At 40.1% G+C, this 18232-nt stretch overlaps 1 long non-coding RNA gene across 1 annotated transcript; it reads left to right on the top strand.

Annotated features, from left to right (window-relative positions):
- Positions 1-1063: 1063 nt before the first annotated feature.
- On the top strand, positions 1064-9990 carry LOC143268952 (uncharacterized). Its single transcript, XR_013045202.1, has 3 exons — positions 1064-1326; positions 3770-3893; positions 9129-9990. It is a non-coding gene; the product is annotated as an uncharacterized LOC143268952 (long non-coding RNA).
- The last annotated feature ends 8242 nt before the right edge of the window (positions 9991-18232 follow it).

Genomic DNA, 18232 nt, shown 5'->3' with positions numbered 1-18232 from the left:
AGAAGTAAACAAATGAATCGTAAGTTAATGAACAAGAACAATTAGGTTATGATAAATACTGTACTAGATATTTAATGGGCAATACCGGTAGAATGAGTGGGCAGATGTTGCAGAGCATCCCCCAGACTGAAGCGCAAAAGGGCAAGAAGGATGTAGCTATGAAAAGAACGCCTTCCCTGCAGAAGGAACAGCTATGTCAAAGGTTCTAGGACAACAAACTTGGCATGTCCAGGAACCAAGAATAAAGATACCGTAGCTGAGGCATGGCGGGTAAAGCAAAAGGGCCATACATGAGGGAAAGAGACAGAAGGAGGTCAGAGCAAGAACACCATACCAGAGTCTGGACTCTAAGCAAGACGAGAAGGCCGCCGAACGTTTCCAGTAGAAAAACATGATTAGCAGATGCTTGATTCGCAAGGGTCAAGGTGGGCTCTTTGAATCAATGGAGGATTGGTTTTGTGAGAACAGGGGCAGAAGAAAGCCTCCCCTTCTGGAAGCTAGCATAGTAGTCCAGGCAAGAGGACATCAGAAGATGCTAATGCTCATAGGGAGGGTAGAGGCATACTTAGAGGAAATGTTTATACTGTTTAATGATGTGGAACCTGTAGGATCTGAGGGCAACCAAAGAGAAAGTAAGGCTTTAGGACTTGAGTAAGCAGATGCTGGCTGCCTAGGACCAGGTTGACCAAGGCCAATGCAGTTTGTGGAAATGTCTTACAGTGGTGTCTCAACTACCATAAAACGTCAACAGCAATAAGTTTAGTTACCTTCAAAGGTTCAGGAATGTCATCCAAAATATAAATAATGCAGTCACTGAACATCAGCAATATTTTTATAACAAGAAGGTTTTGAACAACATTTTGCAACGTGTTCACTCAAAGGCCAACTTTAAAAAAAATCATCTATATTAGATACTTAAAAAGCATTAGATTAGTAAGTGTACAGGTGAACTAATAATCTAAATTTGGGCTTGATAGCCTTTATACTATGATTCAGTCATAGACAATCCTCCCTGTGTTTCAGGTCAGCAGAAGTTAAGACATCATCTGTGGCAGGTTCTGTGGTAAATGCATCTTTCAGTATCTTATCTAAAAATAAAAATTGAAGGATCACATATGGGGGACTTGAAGGGACTTCTCCAGGTCTACAAAATTTGCAAGAGAAAAAGGAGCTTGAATATACATTGTGTTGATCGTTACTCCAGATCCCAGGAACATTTTCTGCCAGGAGGCTCTACTCTCCTGATGGAGAAATTTCTCTGATACCAGCCCCCAGGTTAATATTGATGACACTCTTCACAGCTGCTTCTGTGGAAGGGGTTGAAAGGTAAGTACACTCCCGTGAAAGAATTCAGCCTATCTATAACCAAGCACAAATGAGAATAAAGCCCTAGGTGTTTGAAAGCTATGATATAAAACAGAGAATTAAATTGTTTACTTTACGAGGCCACTGCTTTAAACTTGCATTATGCAATAAAACCGCATCCATTCACACTTCACTAATTTCATGTAAAATTAACCAACTAAATTACATGTAATTTAAAAAATGCTAGATTTTCTTCAAATCATTCTTTACAAAATGATTGGAGTAGGCAAAGCAAGCCCAAGTTGGTTTGGTTGGCTTGATAAGAGTCCTCTACTTCTGATTCTAGTAACTGTGTTTGTTAAGTTACAAAGTAGCTTGTAGCAGCGGCTGTGTGAGGCCATCTGAATCTTTTGTGTTGTGGTTTTTAATGAACTGTATTGCTGGCTGAGATGCCTCTACCCAGGAAGCCCATTTCTATCTTAGCTTACAATGTTAACCTTCCTTGAAATGGCTCAATCTCCATTTCTTCTCATATATTTTCTTGGGCAGATCTCTTACTCCTTTTCTTCCATCATTCTAAATGACTAAGGTTCTAATGGCTTCAGATTTGTGGTGCTAGATATAAAAATAATAATCAACACCAACTTCCAAAGTTATATGCTTTTAAACTTTGTTTAGAGAAATAAAAAGTAAATTCCAAATTTATAGTCCTGGATTCATGGAGCAATCCTTCCCCAGTTGACAGGAGAATATAGCATGAGCCCACAGCCACATAAAACTTTTAAGGCAGGCATTACAACTGCGAGCATTTTTGCCACTTATCTGTAAGAGAGCAATCTCTGTGCTGAACAATAGGAAATGATGAATAGCAGAATTGGATTGAGGCATATTTTTCATAGTTCAAAAAAAAATGATAACTTAGGTCAGAGAACTCACTAAAACTTGACGCAGGACAAATAATGTTAATTTTTTAATGGGAAGAAGCAACTGGGTTTGAACGCTAACCGTTATGGAGAAGTTACTGTGAGCCAGCCCCTGTATGAAGAAGTTCATGTGAGCATTCACAAGAACCAGCGAGATGTGCCCTCTGATCATGCCTAAGCAGAGGAGAAGTGGCCACTTCAGGTGGCTGAGTACTTGCAGGTCACATGGAGAAAGAGGGTGCTGGTTCCACAGATGAGCTCTCCTGCCCAAGCAGAGTCAGAATAGAGTCAGCCTCAAGTCTCTTCACATGCCTGAAGCATGGGGCTCTGGGTGGCACTTAGAGTGACTGGAATGGGAGGGGCTATATTGGAAGGTTATTGCCCTCATCAATAGCAGCAGACAAGGGCTAAAGCTAGAGATATTGGCCCAGAGAAGACTTAACATCCCCTGATTAGTAACAGAGACAATGTCTAAATAGTTTGCAACATTTACCTTTCCCAGTCTCCAGCTTTCCAGTGTTTTTGTTTTGTGTTGCATGTGTATGTGTGTAAGCATGCATGAGTGAGCATGCTTATGAGCATTGCATGCACAGAGGTGTTTGGGTGCATGTGCCTAGCTGTGTGCATGCACAAGGTAATATAAGATGCTTGGTGTTCTCCTCCATGTATCTCTGCCTTACTTTTTTAAGTCAGGTTCTCTCACTGATGAAAGCATGCAGTATGGGATAGGCTGGCCACTGACTGAGTACCTGGGATCCACTTGGCTTTATGCCCCAGTGCTGGGATTACAAGCATGGATAGTCCGGCCCAAAATTTCACATAGGTGATGAGGATTTGAACTCAGCTCCTCACACCTGTTCAGCAAACACTCTTACCTAAATAGCCATTTCCACTGCATCCTTAGTGTGATATTATTTACAAACGTTGACTGTATCAGAGGCACATTATACACATTTATGAAGATTTTCCTATACAACTATCTCTTATTCTCTTCAGCCCCCTTTATTCTCACTACTTTGGTGTTTTCTCTTCTCAGCTCTCTTTCTGGTATTCCCTTTTTGCCTCTGTCTATCTTGATAGGAAAGGAAAGCAGGGAAAATGAAGAGGAAAAGGGAGAGGTGATGGTAGAACAATCATGCTCTAGCTGTGCATTTTATATCCAGATCGTCTGAACCCACATCAATTCTTAGACATTTGCTCCAGCTCTTAACATTTTACATCCTTAGATAAAATTTTCAGAAATATATATATATGTGTGTGTGTGTGTGTGTGTGTGTGTGTGTGTGTGTGTGACTTTGTGCATGAGTGTGAATGTATATGGGCGTGTGTGTGTGTGTGCGTGTGTGTGAGTGCATGTGCACACTTATCTGTGTGCATGAGTGCATGTGCATGCCTGTGTATGTGTGAGTGCATGCGCATACCTGTGTGTGTGTGTGTGTGTGTGCATGTGCATGCCTGCGTGTGAAGGAGCTGTCATTTCACCTCTCACTGGGTAACTTACTATGGAACCTTGGACCAGTAACAGGCCCCTGTGCTTTCAGCTGTGCCGCCAGACATAAAGAGAACAACACGAGTTTCACCAACTGAGCGAGGCTGCTGAGAAGATTAAATCACATATCAAGGAAGACTCATTCCAAAAGTGGCTGATTATCAGGAAGCACTCTGGTAGGGACAGATTTCTGTTCCTTTCTCGGGTCTTCAAATTGTACTCCCTGTTTTGTATTTCTCATCTGCCACTTTAGCAATGCCTCATTTATTTGATGTATCAGAGAATAAGGTGTTCCACTAGAAATTAATGGGTTTTCTACCAAACCAAACCAGGGAAATTAATTCTTTAGCTTTCATCATTTTAAATGGAATATTTTCAAAACAAGAATTACTCATATCCTGCCTCCTTAAATATGGTTTATTAAACACAGTTATGTTTCGTGATGATTCAGTCACATCGTTGCTATAAGCACTGGATGCCCACCCCATGCTGCTGCTAGAATTACCACAGTTATTTGCTTCTAATACCCCATTGCCTATTAGCATATCATAGAATCCATGTTTTGCAGTTTTTCTCCCCAAATAACCCCAAGCTCCTTGATAGTATGGCCCATATCTACTATGTGCCCATGTCCCTAACCTGGTCCGCATAATATGGGGAAACTTAGTAAACACTAAAGCTGTAAAACTCAGTGTTAATCCAAACCTCGGGAAAGGGAAGGAAACACACAAGCCAAAGACAACTGCAGGCAAAGTGAGCAAGTGAGCAGACACTTGATGTCTGAAATATAATGTAGAGGAATTCCTACCACCCCCTGGAGGGCCAACCCTGGCTCTGCACCTCTTACTCTTGACACTGTCCACACAAGCCACACAATCCCAGGGTGACCTCTGCTTCTGTTGTGTATGTCATCTCCTTTGTCTGCTTTCTCTCGGCCTTTCTTCTTTCTTATCTTGCTGGAACTCTGTCATGTCATCTGGCTTCTTGGCTTCTACAAGGAAAGACTGACCTTTCATGTGCATCACATTTAAGGCAGAAGATTTCTTCCTTCCTGTTGGGGAATTAATTCAGAACTCATCTATTATAGCCTCCATGTCTTTTCCTCTTAAATTCATGAAAAAGGCTCAAAACTCCTGGTTTCTCTCTTTCAAATGGTATACACATAGTTTTTCCTTTTGTAACTGACATCACTCTTGCTGTAGACCTGGACTTCGGGGAACTGTAGTTATTCTATATTCTGTGAAGTCGACCTGCTTGCAGCCACTTCACCATCATCCCAGTGATGACAATCATTGTGGGAATTCATAATCCCTCCCTCAGAGGAGCAGAGAGTGTGGAGGTCTGACTTCATGACTCCCAGATGGGCAGCAGCACGGTCCATCAGGAACTCCCTTTGCTCTTTTAGTCTTCATCCAGACATATTTAAATGAGGGAGGCTGGTATCACTGGAGGGGTAACTTCCATTCTGCAAGAAACAGTTTTCTCAAATCATTTGGATGAAATAGAAAAGGGAAGAGAGAGAGAGAAGTATGTATCAAACTAATCCTTTATGACCAATTATGTCAAATCATAGTACATGTTTGGTGTTGATCTTAAAGCATGTAATGTCTAGAGACCCAATATGTTAGAAGATGGTGCCCAAACCATGATTGCTAATGATTCAGCATCATGGAGATGCCCAGTCTGTTAGGAAGTGTATCAAAGAGTCTTGTCTGTAAATGAGTGCAGGGCCAGGATTCCTGACTGCAAATTCAATACCCAGAACTGAGAAAGAAATGAAAAGAATAGAAAGTTTCTGGGATATGAAAATGAGGGTTTTATTGTTGTCAGTTCTGCATAAAATATGAAGTTTTATCTATGTTTTCTCATGAAAGGGGAACAAAATGAAAGGTAGAGGGAGAACATGCATAGGGTGAGAAGAGGTAGTTGTGGGACAAAATGTTGTTGTCCCTGTGTGACATTACTAACCATACAGGGATATTAAGCACACGAGATACAGTAAGTCTGGATTGAAAAGGAAGTTCTAGAACTAAAATATGCACACGGGATTATGAAGACATCATGAACCAAACTGTGCAAGGATCCCATTTATAATGACCATATTGATCGTATGTCAAGAGGGTAACTTTGTCTGTGTTTATTATATATATATATATATATATATATATATATATATATATTATCTAGAGTAATATTATCTGTATTTACTTAGGAAATGTCTACTAGAAAATTTCAAATTACATGTATGATCAACATAGGTGGGTCAGTTAATAGTTTGGGGGTTTGTGATTTTTATGTGTGTTTATTTGTGAGAATTTCATACATGTATACAATGAAATATGATAGTATTTATCTTCATATTCTTCTCTAGCTCCCCATATCTATCTCAACAATCCCTCTCTTAACTTCATGTCTCTGTGTTTTTATAACACACCAAGTCCAGTTAGTGCTTCCCATAAGTGTATGAGTCTGGGACCGTGCACCAGAGTGCGGGAATCCTATCAGTGGCCACACTAACAAAAGAGTGATTGTCCTTCCCTCGGCAGATACCAACCATTAAAAGCTACTCAGCAAGAAGTTAGGCATGGGGATCTGTTGTAACTGTGCCAAAATGTTGGCTAGCTTGATATTGCACAGGTCTTGTGCAGATATCCAGCTGCTGTGAGTTTGTGTGTATACCAGTTACGTCATATGCAAAAGACAACATTTGACAACAGTCCACCCCAACCTCTTCCGGCTCTTACTTTTTTCAGCCTACTCTTCTACGGTATCTCATAGAAGCAGGGGGCAGGAAGAATATATATATGTGTGTGTGTGTGTGTGTGTGTATGTACATGTATGTATGTGTGTGTGTGTGTATGTCTCATATATACATGCATGCATGTATGTATGTATGTATGATGTATGTATATATGTATGTATATGTTCCATTTCAAGCCAAGCACTGAGTCCCTTATTCTCAGCACTTTGACAAGTTAAATATCTCTCAATTAACTCCTGCTCACTGCAAAAAGAAGCTTCTCTGACAAAGGTTGAGGGAAGCCCAAGTGTATGGATATAAATATAAATATTAAGCAGTTGTTTGAGCAGTAAAAAAAAAATCATCAAAATAGCAAGAGAGGGTCTAACCCTAGGGCCTATGACTTCCATGGTCTTTTGATCATGTTTAGAGTACCAGGTCTGAAATTCCCCTCCTGTGAAGCAGGCCTCCTATCTCATCAGAGGGTAGAGAGTTAGTCCCATAACATTCATGCCTCTGTTGCACCAGACAGTACAATATGCCTCGCAGGTCAGGACCGCAGTATGCAGGGTCCATCACTGAGGAAGACTTCTAATGTGTTTTATCTCTGCAGCAGCCTATGTAGCACATTCTGGATCTACAAAAGCTGGCCACCAGGGAAGATATTTCTCATTGGGATTAAGATTTGTGTTCTCTGTGTCGTGTAGCCAAAGTTTACAGCATCTCCAGTAACATGGTTTTACCATCACATAATAGTTTTTGGATAGTATAGGTTTAGGATTGTTCAACAGGCATAACAGAAAATTCCAAAATAATCCAGAATTATTAATTAAGGTTGGGCCAATGTTTATTCATTCCTTACACAACAGACCAAGAATAGAGACATGGATCATGATACATTCCTCCATCACTGGAAATACAGATCCTCCTTTGTTTTTCTGTTCCTCCATCCTGAGCATGTTACCTCATGACTCAAGGTGGTTGCTGGAGCACTAACCAGAGCAACCACATTCAAACCAGCAGATAACTGAAAGGAGTCTGTTAAGGATGCATTTCATAAGTCATCTTCTGCAGCCACCCTCTTCCACCCTCCTCGATAGGCAAGAACACACTTGGTCAAGATATAAATCACCCTCGCTCGGCCCCTGTATAATTTTAGAGGGAAACTAACCATTGTGATTGATACCATGTTGCTTCCCTGTCTTCCATCAATGTAGAAGCACCTGCACGATGATTTCTTTGCTCCTTTCAGTCCAATGCACAGCTAACATCAGGAGCTTTCCTCAGATGACTGCTTGCCCCAGTTTCTCTGAAGCTCTGATGATGCTGTCCTAGCATCATTCTTAGCAGTACTCCTTCCCTCTCTCCTCAGTACCTTAGTGCACACGATAGCTTATATGGCCATCTTTGTTTTACCGCCAAAGAAACAAGAAATGGCTGATAACGTAGATGTACTCTGCTGAAGGCCTTTGAGGTCCTACCTGAGGAATCGAATCCCCCCTCTCACCCACAACACAAATATTCTGAAACTGTCCTCTTGGTGATGATTTAGACTTTCAGACTGACTATTTAAAAGACTTTTATAACTATTTTTATATATCCACTTAAATATCTATAGAGTGACTCCATGTGACAAGCACTGTGCATTTATGACAGTGGGTACTTAGACAAAAAATAAAATCAGTACTATTAACTATCTTAGTTTTGGACTCAATTCCTACTACAGTAGAAGACTAAAAGTCAATTTTCTTAACAGTCTAGATTTTTGCTCTATTATCCTCCTTCTTGGACATCTTTCTGTCTTTCTTATATCAGAAATAATATTTGTTCATTATTTTCCAAAATATTTATAATATATTACTTTTTAAGTAGTTTTAGATTTATTTATTTTATGTGTATGGGTGTTTTACCTGTGTGTATGTATGTACACTATGTTTGTGCCTAGTGCCCCTAGAAGTAAGAAAAGGGCTTCCCCTGAAATTAAAGCCAGCCCCATTATATCTTTTTTCTTTTAAATTATATCACTTTCCTCCGTCTCTTTTCTCTCTCCCACCCCTCCCGAAACACCTCCTTCCAACTTCTCCCCTATGCCTTGATTCTTAAACTGATTGCTTCTTTTACTTTTATTATGTTGCACACACACACACACACACACACACACACACACACACAACTATGCACAAATATTTAAAAAAACAATCTACTGCATTCACTTTTATTGTTTGTGTGTATACGGTTTCAGGACGGACCACCTTATATTGGATAGCCAATTGGTAGCTTGTGAGTCTAACTCTCTCAATCTCTCTCTCTCTCTCTCTCTCTCTCTCTCTCTCTCTCTCTCTCTCTCTCATCATTAGTTGCCTATATTCTTCATCTATGGGTGAGACCCTGTGAGATTTTCCCCTTCTAAGTTAGTCACATTGACAAGATATATGTATGTCTGTATATATTTGTGAGGGTAGGGGTGGGGATGTTCAATAGGCAGCACTCAAATTTTGGTGGTACCGAGTAGTTGTCTAATTGGACTAAGGCCCATTCAACAGGAGGGAAATTATGCTTGACACTAAAAACCTAGCCAGCTGCCTGGGGCTCATAGGTCTTAGAAGACAATCTAGTTTGCTAAACCACGTAATTCCCAACTACATTCTAAATCTTATCTATCTACTCACAGATAAGTGTAGCTACCAGTCTCATCAAAGAAGCTTCTCCTCACAGCAAATGGAGACCAACACAGAAAAACACAACTCGACGCAATCAGAGATCAATGGATCATAAGGAATTACATCATAACTCGCATCTGTGGCTCAGGGAACATCATGGAGGAGCGGGTGGAAAGATTTTAAGAACTAGAATACCAGGAAGTCGGCTGAAAAACAGTCTCTTCTAAATTGGTTGCATAAATAAGACCAAACAATGGAAATATCAATATCATTACTTCTTTAAAAGTGTTCAATAGTCAAGCAATATTTGAAGAGACAGCATTATTAGAGTGACCCAAAGTAGTGTATCTCAGCGGTGGTGGAAACTCTCAATAAATCTACCTGAAACTTGTCTGGAGATGAGTGCTCACTTATAGATTAGTGCTCATTCATAGATTAGTACTCATTCATACCTAACACAGCAATCCTTGAAACCAACCCCTCTATCCCAGAAGTGTGGAGAACTTAGGAGAGTTTCTGTCCATGGCTCCTCCTTCTGTTCCACCTGCTGATTTTCATGTATGTTCTCTGTTAAAACCTCTAAGAAGATGTCAACAAGCAATCTCTTCAATGCCTTACAAAGCAAGATGCACAGGACTTCCTAAAAGATTTAACGACTATCCCACCAACATCAGTTCCTCCCATTCTAGAATCCTGCACATAATGGTCCATGGTAAACCCACCCCTTGTTGCTCTGCAAGTATTTCAGTAGTCGACATGTCCTTATAGCTGATTTTTAAGCTCCTGGGAGGCACGGTGATTTAAATCACCATGACTTCACAGATTCAGAGTTCCCTCAACAAATAAATGATGATTCACTACTGGCAAATTGCATTCTCACTGTATAACTTCATATTTTAAAAAATAAATAGTACCTTTGTTCACCTATTTCCAAGAATATTTGAAGCAGTGCTTCTCATGCATGCTACATATTAAATTCACCTAGAGATCTATAACTAATTTTCATTCTCAGCTCATAGCATTCAGATTCTTATTTAATTGATTTTGGGTGCAACAAACAGGACGTTGTGACTTTAAACTCCCTAAATAGCTCTGTGTTGCAGGCCATCTGAGATGATGAATCATAACCTTTATATTCAAAGTGTGACATTATGATGAGTAGGAGCATTCAGCCTGGGGAGGGCAGGATGCCTGTGTTAGTCAGCTTGTCCATGATTCCTATGTGCTTTAAAGCAGACAGTTTAGAACAGGAACATCCAATAGAAATATAATGCAAATAACATGTGTAATTCAGACTCATCCCAGAGTCATGTTGCAAAGATTTATACAAGGTGAAAATAAATTAGTCATATAATTTATTTAGCTCATTGTAACCAGAATATTATTTCAATACTTAATATAAAATGATTAATGAAATGTTGTACTAAATTTTTAAAATTCTTTGTGTTGTTTACATTTGTAGACATCTCAGCCTCCTTAGTTACATTCTAGTATTTCACAACCGCCTGTGCCTGGGCCTACCAGTATATAGACAGTGAAGACACAAATCTTCCTAACCCTTCTCTGCTAATACCAACAGTAGCTTTTCACATAAACACTGTGCTAAAGTCAAAAGGAATCTATTCATTTCAAACATCTAAAAAGGAGGATTCTGGGCTTGTTGTTACCAAAAGGAAGTGACAGGGAGCAGGGGGATGGCTCAGCCTGCAAAGGTGCTTGCCACTGAGTCCGAAGACTTGAGTTCCATCACCAGAATACACATGATGGGAAGAGATAATTAATTTGGACAAGTTGTCCTCTGACCTCTACACACATGCTCATGGTATGCATTCATTCCCATTCCTTCACACAAATAATGAATAAATGTAAAAACAATTTAAACAAAAAGAAAATAAAATTTATTTGTGATATGGAACCTAGTTTAAATGTTACATGATGCATCAGTAAAAACATTACCCCATGAATATATATAATTTAATGTTGCATCCCTTTAAAAATACATTTAAATCTGAAACAGGAATTTACCATCAACAGTCTGAAGTTCAATTTCTGGGCCTGGAGACATGACTTGGTGGCTAGGACTGTATATTGTTCTTGCAGAGGACCCAAGTTCAATTCACAACGCTCACATCAGGCAGCTCACAGCTGCTTATAATTCTAGCTCCAGGGGATGCCTCTAATCTCAGGCACATTCACATATATGGACACATACATATATACACATAAAAACAATAATAATTAAGTTCATTTTCTGCTCCCCTCACTCTCCCCCACAACCTAGGAAGTTCTCCTTCTACTTCTTCCTATCTTAGCTTTTATATTAGTTTTTTTTTTTCAGCTGCTATGTTAGAATTCCAGGACCACAGGGACTTAGAGAAGGAAGGATTTATTTGAACTTGTGGTTCCAGGGGAAGAAGAGTCCACCACCATCTTGGCAAGGAGACACAGAGACTGGAGCAGAAGCTGGAGGCTTATATCTTCAAATGCAGGCATGAAGCACAGAGAATAAACTAGAAACAGCACCAATCTTTAAACTTCAAAGTCCACCTCAGGACACTTCTTCCAACGAGTTCACACCTCCTAAGCCTCCCCAAATTGCACCACCAGCTGAGGACCAACCATTTAAATACCAGAGACTATGTCTTGGGCATTCTCATTCAAATCACTCAGGTTTGGGGGGTTTTGTTTTTAATTATCTGTGAATTCAGTCCCATTTTCTAACTGTCCACCAAAAAAAATCTCCCTATCTGTGCTCTAGATTTTATGGAGAGTACACTCATTTATTGAAGAAGAGGGTAAAAATGTTGTTAGAAATGGCTAGACATGGTTAAGTAAGCAGAGTGAGAAAAAAAAAGTGTGCTCATCTTGACAGTCTGTTTGGAGTTTCCAGCCAGGAAGCACAGCTATTCATATATCCTTGACCAGGGGCTGGATCTTTTCTATTGAGAAAATAGTCTCATCTGCTAAGGGTGAACTTCCATAAAGTTACACAGGAATGGTGAGTGACGGGGAAGGGATTACCACCTAACTAACCATACCACCAAAAACAACCCTGGCAATCCATAAAGTTAACCTATCTATTTACCTTCACATCTAACATGCACCCTTCTTAATAAAAATAAAGCAGAAGGTTTGAACTAAAAGGCATTGTCCCTGGTAAGGAATTACAGCCTTCCTAGGAATGCTGACTCAATCTTCCTGGACATTTAGGAGTTCTTCATAGTTATATTTGCCCAACCGCCCTGATACCATAGTGTTGGGTCTAAATGACAGATGCCTCATCTTAAACGTTACTTAAAGGGAGACTAACAACACTCTGTCAATTGCTCCAAAACTTTACTGACACCTACAAGGAGATTTAAAAAAAAAAAACAAACAAACAAAAAAAAAACCCTCTATTATTAGCCTGAAAATAGTACAAACCATAATATCAGAGACAATGAATTCAAAATGCCTTGTAAAATTTAGCGTGCTTTCTGTCTGAGGAACAAAACTCCATTCACATGGGATAGGGTGGGGATCGTGAAATTCTTGCCAAGATCATTCCTTGCTTGTTCTTCTTCTCTCTCCACATGATGACATAGGCAGCCAAAAACCTGACACTTCTCAGACACGGTGATGCCTTGTCTAGATTTACACTGTCTGGTACTGTAGCCACTAGCCACATGCGGCTGTTTGAAATGTCTGCTCCAAACTGAAATGTGTTGTACATGTAAAATGCGTATCAGATTTCAAGTCTTGGTACTTGGGTAAGTTTTCTATGGCTCCTATAAAAATCTAGTAAGTCATTAGCAATGCAAAATGCCCACATGTTATTTCACCGTTCTACCAGCCACCATTAGCGCTTGCTGTTATTAAGAGTCTCATAGGCCAATATAAAACTTCTCACAGCTTCATCCTTTTCCAAAGGCTCAGGACATGGATCCCCCTCCAAGCCCATTCAGCCTGATGGACTAAATTACTTGGGTGGTAGAGCAGCCATTTTTTTCTTCCCTGGTTATTACTAGAAGCTTCTTAGCTCCTACGGTACCCTGCATAATTTTTTTTTTTTTTGCCACATTGTCTCCTCTGTCCTCTAAGCAGCAAGTATATATTATAGCCTAAGCTTGACATAAGCTGTCTGATTTCTCCTTCTGCCATGTCTTCTGTTTCTAGTCTGAGAAAGCCCTCTAATTTTAAGAATCCTTATCAAAGCCGGGGGTAGGTTAAAGTAGGGTTTTGGTGCATGGCTATAATCCCAGCATGTGCAAGGCAGAAGCAGTAAGGTCATTTTAAGTTTAAGGCCAGGGTTATATGAGACCCTACCTCCAAAACAAACACACAAACAAAGAGTTCCTAAAGACTCAGAGCTGCAGCTCAGTGGTAGAGCACATGCCCTGCATGGTGAGGCCCTGGGTTCCATCCCCCATAGTCAGGAAACAACTGTAGCACCTACAAAATACCTTTAAAATTTCCTTTCAGTTGGCCTAGTAACTCATACTTAAAGTCTCAGCACTAGGAAGGATGGGCGGAAGGATTGCCATGAGTTAAAGACCACTCTGGGCCACATAGCAAGTTCCAAGATATTCTAGACAACTTAGACTCTAACTCTAAATAATTACTTTAAATCACTGAGGATAGAGCCCAGTGACAGAGATAGAGTACTTTCTTAGTGTGTACAAGCTCTATGTTCAGTCATCAACATGGAAAATAATAAAGACATACTGGGTGTGTGTATTGACCTCTGTGGAGACCTTTTATCATTAAACTATGAAAATAAAATGGTAGATTTAGAAATGAAAAAAAAAATACCCCGTGGAGAACTGTTGCTCTGCAGAGTGGTTTGTATAAACTGAAATTCATTGTACTTCTGGATTTATTCTACTGCCATGTTATTTGAAGATAGCCTAACATAGAACTTAGCTCCTAGTACCAGTGACAGAAATAATCATATGTACATATAATCATAAATATATATATATATGAGGATTATGTAAGGTTAGATATAGATAATTTGTCTATACAACATAAATATGGATCAGTTTTGGATTCATGTATATATTACAAAAAACATATACCTACAGACTCACTATATTATATGTGTGCATATGTACACACACACACATTTTATTTCCTTTTCTTTAGACCACAGTAAGCCTCTGAACAGCAACTTCTCCAGGAGAGGGTAGCAGTAACATAAAGTTAAAGTGAAGAGATATTTATGTTGAGGAAAATATACAGAATGGTGTTCAATGGAATGTTACAGGCTTACTTTAAACCATTTGATTCATGCTCCAAAATCACTGGAGTGTAATTTGGGAATATAGAAAATTATGGCAGATTAATTGTATGTTCAACAGTCACCAAGTGTTCACATGCTTGTCTGAATATCAGATTTTAAGCAATTCTTTAAATAAATGGGTGCCTCTATACTAGAATGATTTTGAAGTATTTTCATCATGCACAGAGGATTTATTTTCATTTCATAAAAAAGCAATGGCTTTTCACAAGTTAAGATATGTAACATTTTATTTTAACGACCTGAATTTTTATACAAAAATACTATTTTACTATTTAAGAAAGGAACTCATGTCATTAAACTGCAGTCTTTAACCATAACTGCGTCTGAAAAATCCTTTCAAATGCTATTATAGGCTCTAGGGATCAAGACATGAATGTCTTTAGGAGCTATTCTGCTGTCATACTGTGAAAATACAAAAGGTTTTCTTAGTTATTTTTGATCACTCACTAGGATTATATTATTAAAAATATAATGGTTTAAATAAACTATATTGCTAAAATTGATTTACCTGTTTCTGATCTGCTGGAATATTTTAATTTTCACATATGACTCATATGGATGCCTTGCACCACACCTGTATTGACCAGCATGGTCTAGAATTCAAGGGCTTGAGAACAAGAAAATTCTCCTTAACCTCCCCCCACAGATTCTGACACTCTCTCTGGAGGTCTGTGTCTTCCATTGGAAATAGTTCCCTCACAATATTGTCTGGCTTTACACTTTCAGGTTTTTGAAGAATAATCACATTGTCTTAGTTACTTTTTTTTTTATTGAAGTGAAGAGACACCCCAACCAAGACAACTTATAAAAGAAAGTATTTATTGGTACTCATGGTTCTAGAAGGCTAGATTCCATGATCATCATGGTGAGAAATGCGGCAGCTTGTAGATAGGCATGGCACTAAAGCAGAGGCTAAGAATTTGCATCCTAATCAGTAAGCTGAAGACAGAGAGGAAGCTATCTGAGAATGGTGTGGACTTTTGAAATCTTAAAGCCCAACCCAGTGACACACCTCCTCCAACAAGGCCACACCTATGTCAACCAGGCCACACTTCCTACTCTTTCCTAAACAGTTCCACTAACTGGTGACCAAGTATTCAAACATCTGAGTCTATGTGGGCCATTATCTCTTTCAAACCGTCTTACAAAGCAAAACATAGTACAAAAGAAAGCTCTTCTTTCATATACAAGATACCCCACAAGCTGCAGTATGAAGATGCAGGCATAGAGAGTCTCTTCTGAGAGAGAAGATGGGGAGCACCACATCCCTTCCCAAGAATGCTAGTTACTACTGGCCTCGTCCATGGAACCAGGGCTGTTTTAGTTTATGTTTTGATTTTCAGTATTGGCACATAGAAGGCTCTTCTAGTGAATGTCTACTTAGCCAACTGATTCCAGGTGCCAGTTATGGCTCATTGAAAGAACTGAAAATCAATTTTGGAAGGTAAAACATCTACCCTCCTCCAATTTCCTAACAATGATAAACATTTACAAACCACGGGGTGGGCAGTCTCCATTTAGAGCTATAAACTGAATATTCAGTGGTCGTATTTTTATGAGTCAAGAGAGTGTGTTGGTTCTGGGGGTAGAAAGTTCTTTACCAGATGAACATTCTAATTAACCAAGTGTTTTTAGTGATGTGCTTTATCTGGCTTTTGTGATTAAGCCAGAAAACGTCAAATCTGTGACTTTTTGTCAAAATGAAAATTTAAAAATGTTTTCTGGATATGCCACTTTGTGTGGAGTTTAGTTTATGTGAATTGATAGTCTCTTGACCCTTATTCTGGTCCTCCCAACACTCAGTGAGCTAAATGGCCTGGCTGGAGCCATACTTCGGTTTCTTGGATGTACCAGGCTCCCGGCTGGAGAGCTGATCTTGTGACAGTGAGACAAAAATCTGTGACACTTTCCAAGTCCATAAGTTAGAGGTACTGAGAAAGCATAGCCTTCCTGAAGGTTCTCTCCTGCCAGACATCACCCTGGAAGAATAATAAAATAGATCCATTTTACCTAGCCTCTCTTCCTGTAATCCTCCTGGTTCCAAAGAATGTGTGCATCAATAAAAAGATTATACAAATAAACATTTAAAAGATAGTTTGCTAATTGGAAGGATTGATAGACAGAATGAAGCATTCTTCAAAAAATCTATTGTCATGCCTTTCTGGACTTTATTGCTTACCAGCACTTTTTCCCCCTCAAGAAAAACAAAATAGCAACATTTGTTCAGGAAAAAAAAGCCAACTGTTTCTTCCTTTCTTATTACTTTTATTGTTTGAGGTTTCTTTTAGACTATAATGTGGCATTGTGATTTTGAGATGGAGAAGAAGTCCCTTGTCTTTCAAACATAAGAATGTGATTGTGTGCTATTGTTGCCAATGATGAGCTAAAGAGGTTAATGGATCACAGGGCTGGCAAACAGCCATGTCTCCTACTGCTCCTTATATTACACAGTATACATGTGGCTGTTGCTGCTGAGCTTATGATTTTTGTCTGAGGAGATGGTAAATAAGTTTATGGAGATTTAACTTATTTCTTCTAGATCTCAACAGCTCTTCCCTTCAGGCTATTCTATTGCCTGACAGCTTAAAAATGTAGGTTGAGATCGGAGCCCATTATCTTTTGAGGTGAAGGTAAAAATGGGTCCAGGAAAGGAGGGAAGGCCGGCTTCTGAATGAGAATCCAGAAATACTGTGTCTAATGGATGGCAGCCGACCTTTCATTTCCAGATAGAATTAACACAGCTCAATGGCCACAATAGGAAGGACGGATATGGGAGAAAGCACGATTCTTTCTTGTGTTGCTGCAGGTGATCACCCTCATAGCACTAATTAAGTGAACCAGTCCTCTCTGCTGCCCCCAGATTGTTTCAACTTTGAATGTTATGACTGGCATTTGAAAACAAACAAGCTCCCCTGAGCAATAACATTGTGGTTTCTTCCTAAAGTGCTTGTACATTTGTGCAATGAAAAGTATACAAGAGACGGACTACCTCTACAGAAAGAATCGGGGAAAGAAGGAATGAAAGGAGAGAATATGTTTGGTTGTTCAAGCAACCCCAGTGAGAGGGGGGTAGTAACTTTATATGCCACAAGGACCATTTTCTTGTAATTGTGGTTAGGCAGGGATGCGTTTTGAGAACTAGAATTAAAAGAAAAGCAGTACAGACCATTTTCCTGATGAAATCCCTTCCACCTGGCAAAGGCACTGAAATGTAGCAAATACAATCATTCCCTGGCCTGCTGTTCTGCTGAAGGCAAGGAGTGGGACAGGGCGACTAAATTGGAAAGGTGAGTGTGCCTCTGGGCTTTGAAACTCCAGACCCACAAGAAGGCTGAGCTCTGGGCTTCTTCCACTTCCTTACTAGGCGATGATCGCCCCCTGTGACTCTGAAGGCACACAGCAGCCCAAAGCGCGGTGGTGGCTGACGCCACCAGCCCCTCCTAGCCTCCAGCACTCTCACCTGGCATACTGAAGTCAACGTGGCCTCTCTGGGCACCTGTGTGCCCCCTTTCACACTCTGGGTCTAGCTCTCCACCACCACCACCACAGCAGAGAGATGTGTCTGTCTCAGCTCCTCAGACGCTGGGTCCCTTCCACATTTACGTATCAGATCAGTGTCCTGCCATCCCAGTCACCTCTGCAGGTTCTCAAAGCGGTGGTCTTAGATTGCTCAGGATCCCTGACCACCCATCTTGCAGCCACACTGTGATAGCCAAAGCTTCCCGCTCCCGGGTGGGACATACAGTGTACCAGCCTCACGTCTTCCACCTCCGGGTATCTCCTCCTCCTCTGGCTTCAACCCCTAAGACCGAGCCCTGCCCCTTGACGCCGGGC

The sequence above is a fragment of the Peromyscus maniculatus genome, chromosome 16 (assembly GCF_049852395.1).
Source record: "Peromyscus maniculatus bairdii isolate BWxNUB_F1_BW_parent chromosome 16, HU_Pman_BW_mat_3.1, whole genome shotgun sequence".
Classification (NCBI taxonomy): domain Eukaryota; kingdom Metazoa; phylum Chordata; class Mammalia; order Rodentia; family Cricetidae; genus Peromyscus; species Peromyscus maniculatus.
The sequence above is the reverse complement of the archived record's forward strand: the minus strand, read 5'-3'. Positions and strand labels throughout refer to the sequence as shown.